Below are 6,198 nucleotides of genomic sequence, written 5' to 3'. Positions count from 1 at the left end.
CAAGCATAGCAGTTAAAATAATCAAAATCTACATAAATAGCCATATTGACGAGCAATTCTTTATTTCTAAAGCATGTGTAAACAAGCACTTTTAATCAGGTACCATCATGATTTTATAGGCCACTGTAAAAAATGTAAGCTATATTTTGTAATGTCTAACAATAACAAGTTTGATCAATGTTGCATTCATATCTCCTCTGTCCATTAGAATGTGCAGTGTCTTTCTAGATTTCAGCAGTAGAGCTGACCCCTAACCAGTGGTGTGTATTCATAGATGTCGAGAGAAGCCAGGCTTACCAAAAAAAACCAAATAAAATAATTTATCTTTTGTCTCTGTGTTTCATAATTTTCCTTCAATTTGCAAGAGGCTGAATTTATCTCACCGGAGAAAGCATCCGAGCGAGCGAAACAGCGCCCCTCTGTCTCTCTACGTGTAGGTCATCTATCTGATGCTGTCTGGTCCAAACGAGTATGACATTGTTGCCGAACATAGCATTGAATGGAATGCAAGAGAAGCCAGTGAGCAATTGGCCTCCTTGATTAACAAAAGTATAAAAAATTTGCCAATCAGCGTTGAGCTAAACTGAGCTAGCTCAACTGTGAATGGTCCTGGCGCACCAAACAAAGTGTCAAGGGAAGCCAACTTAGAGAGTTTGAGAGCATAAGTCAATTGACATAAACAACTTGAATTGTTGCATCTCGTTGTGTTGTTGCCCTCTGGTGGCTAGCTAGCTAGCTAAAATTGTCCCTTTCTTAAATTAGCCATGAATGGAGATAGGGATTTGGACTTGTGATTTTACTTCATTCTCTGTACTCGTTAATGAATATAACAGCAATTCTGATCCAACCATTAATTCATCCATTGCTGTGCCCCTGGCATGCACACAGAAGTCAGAACCGGAGCCACATCCTATTTAGCTTATGTTGATTGGACTAAATTGTTTTTGCTATATTTTACTTGTCAATGTATTAGACTAAGCAGAGGTGATTTAATGATGTTGAAATGATGCTGGAATAGTGGAGGCAGCTCCTGTTTTCTTGCTCTTGTTTTTTTTGCGACTTGCGGTAACTGTGGTTCTAAATCAATACTTGTTTTGTGGTCCGAAAATGTCAGAAACATTTGCTTGACCATGCTGTATGTCATGTAACTGTCTGTTACATGCAATATGCTTTGTGAACTAAACCGGACAGAGGTTGCTATCCAATTTGTGATAAAACAAAGGTGTGGTTGAATTTATTCTGCCAATGTCGTCTTATTGTCTCGGCCTTTAGGCCTATTTATACAACGGGTGGGTCTGATGCTGATTGGTTAAACCACATTATCTCCGGCTAAATCTATGACATTAAAATGCCTATTTACTCTGTTCCATTTGTCTACCAATCCACTGTCTCATCAGCTCAGCCAGGCAATTTATAAACTTGATCGCCACTATAAAAAGCATCTAGATATTATCTCACTTTTCTTTTAGACTAACATTTAGTTTTCAACAGCGGAGATTTGTATAAACCTTGCTGTATGTCTCTGACATTTGCAACATTGTTTCAATATTCAAATTCGATCTCCAGCTGTCGAATAGTAGTGAAAATGTGGGTAGTTGGGATGAGACAGGCAGGCAGCTTTTCTCAGCCAGTCAAAATCATGAATCAGCATCAATTTTTATGGATATATACAAAGAAATATCAATAGAAAACAGATCAAACTAAACAAAGTGCAGCTAGTTTGCAGTCATTCCAGATTCAGTTTGAAGTGATTGTGTTAGCTGTGTTGTTGGCTAGCTCCTCTGAACAACAGTGTCCTGACGAGAGAGCACATTTTCTATGCCAGGTGAAATAGCGCCTCATTAGCTGATTATTATGGATGTATCCAAATAAATGTCACTAGAAAACACCTTATGCAAATGCAACTACTTTGTTGTTATTCTGGCTGCACTGTTAGTTGGCTAGCTAGCAAGCAAGGGATACGATTGTTGCCAGCCAGTATGGCAATAGAACATTTAGAACGAATGACTGGGTTGCGTCCATAGATGCAGAACAAAAAGACTGGGTCGTGTCTCTGGCAACCGAAGCAATAGAACGAACGACCAGCCGGCTTGGATATCAACTCTAGATTTGTGTCGAGACTATATCTTGTGTCAGGATGAAATAGAATGAATAAAAATTACGTTTTTCTTGCAAATATGTAAATCGTTATTAGAATATGTTGGTAACCCGTTGTATAAAAGTGATAATGTCCTCGTAGCCAACTTCGCCTTGGGCCTAACAACTCCTGTGCCAATATATCCTCCAAACCCTGGCTTCTCTGGCATTATCACTTAAAAATCATGGTCGCAAGGCATATGAATTACCAGGTTATAGAGCAAACAACGCAATTATTGCAACCCATAGGTTGTAAAATGCCTTTTTTTCTGGCTTCCCAAGTGATTTCACCAACGCACCGCTACTGCCCTTAACCACTGATACAGGATCTGATTGTTCTTCCCTTAGTTATTAAGGTTAGGGTTTGGTAGGGTAATCTGATCCAAGATCTGTAGTGACGTGTAACTTCTACTTCAAGCTCATCTGGCACCCTTTTTGTTTTTCCAGTGCAAAGACGATTCTGGTCTGATTACAATACTATTGACCTGCACACCCTGTCTCCTCTCTTTGGGATGATCACTATCTAATAGTATAAAGCATGATTTGCACCATGTTTTTTGGGGGTTATTCAGTCTGGCGAGATCAGTGGTCCTCCCAAGCAGGGAGGGGCTTACAGTGCTTGTTGCTAGGTTGTGGTTCTTTTTAAAGAAAACCTTCCACTGCAAAACAGCAAGAGCTATTCTGGCTTTCATCTTATTGGTTGGTGATGGGGGTGGAGTACCAACGACTGAACACTGAACAGGACATTCAAAATGGCGTTTATGTTATTGCTGCTTCTTGCAAAGCAATGCAGTTACAGTCTATCCATGAATTCTTCAATTATATCTGTATGCAAGTGATTATTACATGGTCAATGCATATTATTGGTGATATCAATACAAGTCATTATCAATATTAGCAATTGTATCACCCCATCTTTGGTAAACAATTACAAATGTGATAGTAGTTCATTTGTTGAACTCCCTGTTGAGTCTACATTAGTTGACACTGGTATATTTTGACATATATATATATATGTGTGTATATGTATGTACACTGTTCAATAATTATTGAGGTGAATATAGGGCTATGCAACACGTGATGTAATAAGTGTCTACTGAAATGTTTAGTGAAATATACAGGACACGAGGAATTAAAACAAAACTGTGTTTGATATTCAAAACTACAAATTATTTCACTACTGAAGTTTGTTTACATCTTGCCTTTAAATGGTCTTCATAAACACATTTCTTAGGAGGCACAAAAAAAATGTGTATTTAAATGCATAACATACATAAATAACCCTTTGAGAATACATATTTGGGTAATGTAGGGGAATCTTGCAACAATATATCCTTCCGCCTTGTAACTAACATTAGATACATTTCAAAACGTTGAGCACAATGTTGCATATTGACTTCAATTAATAGATTCATTGTAATAATGTAAACCTTCCGCGTAGAGGCTCTGCTACCCAGGATGCCGGTGTGTTTCAGAGGAAGTAGTATGCGCTTATGTTGAAAAAGAGGGGGCAGAGCTGTACTGAACAGGATAACAGTTCAGGCAGACGTAGTGAGAAGGACAGACCGAAGAGACGAGCCTTCAGCACAGCACAGCATGGCAGAGAGAAGCACAACTGTCAGGGAGAAGATCCCGATAAAATACGAAAATCAGCAAGAAATGCGGCGGCCGCGCGGGTAGAAGACAAGGGATAACGCCCGTCTCACATATGGGTAAGTATCTGAAAGAAAAACATAGTTTTCCCCTGTAAAGGCGCGGTTAGAAGATGTGGCAATATGGTGGTGAGAGCGAGGGTTCGACAGTCTGTTGTAAAAATGGCCATGGTGGGTCCACTGCCAAGAATGAAAAGGAAAAACGATTTTCAGACGGGATGTCGGTGTGGTTGAAATTCTAATTCGTGGGATGAGTAGAGAAAAATGTGTTGTGTTAGCCTAAGTCAAATATAAAGCAACATATATGATTGGGTACACTTTCGAGTTATAGAACCTACGCATTTAAAATGTGCTTTGTCCTTGAAAGGGCAAATGCCCTTGTCTGAAATGGACAGAGAAATTTAAGTAAATTGAATACACCTTAACATTCATTTTTTATTTGAGTGGGTCGAGAGTAAGATGAAAGTATAAATCATTTTATTGTGATTTCAAGAGATAATATATTATGAGTGAATGTCGATGTTTTTCCATACAACAATTAATAAAAATAAAAAATCTATTAGAAAAGGCTTTATTGCCAGGTTTAGGAGTTACGTGTAGAAAAACATTCCAGACAGGTAGTTATGCCTAACGTAATATTTTGCCAAATTTTAACAGCAATTAATAATTAATTAAAATTAAGGTAAATCAATATGTTCGATAATGTTCTTTATGTACTTTATATATATATAACACCAAAGGTTTATTATGTTCAAATGAAACTGCCATGTCTTGAGGAGCATATATACACTATTTTTCGAAAATGTAAAATAGGGTGTTGCCTTTTAACTCGTTGTGGTACAGAATGGAAATAAAAGCCACTGAAAACATTTCATACATCGTTTTTAGGTTATTGTTTCTAGCTGTTATGAAGATGCGATTTGGGAGTAACGTTAGGTTTTTTCACACTTGACAAATACAAAACTATTCACTTTATCACAATTCATAGAGGAATTATTAAGACATGCACCCTTTTCCAAGACACAAAAGCTAATGCTGTCCTGGCCAGATTATTGAAATGTGTCCATACAGTGAGGATGAGATTTGTTTCATAGATATTTCATGTAATCAACTTGATGCTGTGTTATCACCTTAATTAAAGCTTAACATAAAGGTCTCTGGTGCTGAGAAAGTCTAAAGATCTTCCTGTTTAGAGATAGATTATATCTATAAGGTGGTCATAAATTGGTAAAAAATATTTTCATCTTAGTATTCCAATAACAATTCTTACAAATTGTCTTAATTTTGATACACACACAAGTGATTGGATCAATGGCCACAATGCATATTTATGTTTTTCAAGATGAATGTATAGTATTGTTTTGACATGCATGCATTTGAAATGTGTAAATGCAGATCAATTGCCTTAATACAAGTGGTTTTATATCAACAATTAATTATGGGTAGATATTAGTAGGTTTTTTTACCCACTTAAAATCATGTAAATGGTTGCCTCTAGCATTTGTAGTAACATATTTGATTATACAATTCTGTAAAGAATCAGATAAATGGATGGCATTCTGCCATATTTAGTGACATTTTATAATTGTTTTAATCTAACATGTTATAATAATACATTTTCCTATTTTATTTATTTCAGGAACCATTGAAGTTAGAAAAATGGGCTGAAAGAAGAATACCAATGTTTTGATATTTGAAAAAATGTAAGTTTGTGAGGGTATTTTATGAATATTAATGATTTAACCGTGAGTGTTTAATTAAGCGAGTATGATTCTCCTTACTGCTATATAAGACTAACCAATAGGTTGGGCTGTTGGCCTGTTTTCACTTTTGTATTTGTACTTTTGAAGGTTTGTCATCGGGATGGTCGACCAAATTTATGACTAGGGGGATTGGAATGACCAAGACTTGTAAGTATAAAATGTTTCCTTTTAATTAAAGACTGAGCAGATAATAAAACCTGAATGCATGACACATTTTAATAACATTAAAGAAAAAAGAGGGAAATAAATGTTTAATGTGAAAGATGATATGGATGTGTTTAATAAACCTTGTATCCTAAAACTAGTACATTGTAACAAGAAATGTGCATTGTGTACACACTTGGCATTAGTCTGCGCCCGTTCAATACTTGAAAGAAGAACAAAATAAACATAAGAAAGTAGTGTCCGATACTACAATACCAGATTTTCCTTGGGAAAAATGAAAACACAAAGCAGACTTAACTCTAAGGTCCTTAAAAACCTACTTTTGTCAAATATTGTGTTCTATAGCTTGCAAAATAAACAATTGTGACTCTGGGTGACGTCAGTCATTTTCCTCAAGAAATGTAGTCTGCTTCATGTTTTATTTCCTTTGCTTTGTTACTTCCATATATTGGTATCATGACAATACAACAAGAAAGAGTTAA

General features: G+C 36.3%; 1 protein-coding gene across 1 annotated transcript in view; it reads left to right on the top strand.

The window, feature by feature from the left end:
• Positions 1 to 3,632: 3,632 nt before the first annotated feature.
• LOC106561145 (ATP-dependent chromatin remodeler CHD2) overlaps positions 3,633 to 6,198 on the top strand; it is a 41,363-nt gene continuing 38,797 nt past the window's right edge. The window contains exons 1-3 of the mRNA XM_014124796.3: positions 3,633 to 3,848; positions 5,428 to 5,491; positions 5,639 to 5,698. The gene's annotated coding sequence lies outside the window, so the exon portion shown is untranslated. The remainder of the gene's footprint in view (positions 3,849 to 5,427; positions 5,492 to 5,638; positions 5,699 to 6,198) is intronic.

This window comes from Salmo salar, chromosome 10 (genome assembly GCF_965601325.2).
Source record: "Salmo salar chromosome 10, fSalSal1, whole genome shotgun sequence".
Lineage (NCBI taxonomy): Eukaryota > Metazoa > Chordata > Actinopteri > Salmoniformes > Salmonidae > Salmo > Salmo salar.
The sequence above is the reverse complement of the archived record's forward strand: the minus strand, read 5'-3'. Positions and strand labels throughout refer to the sequence as shown.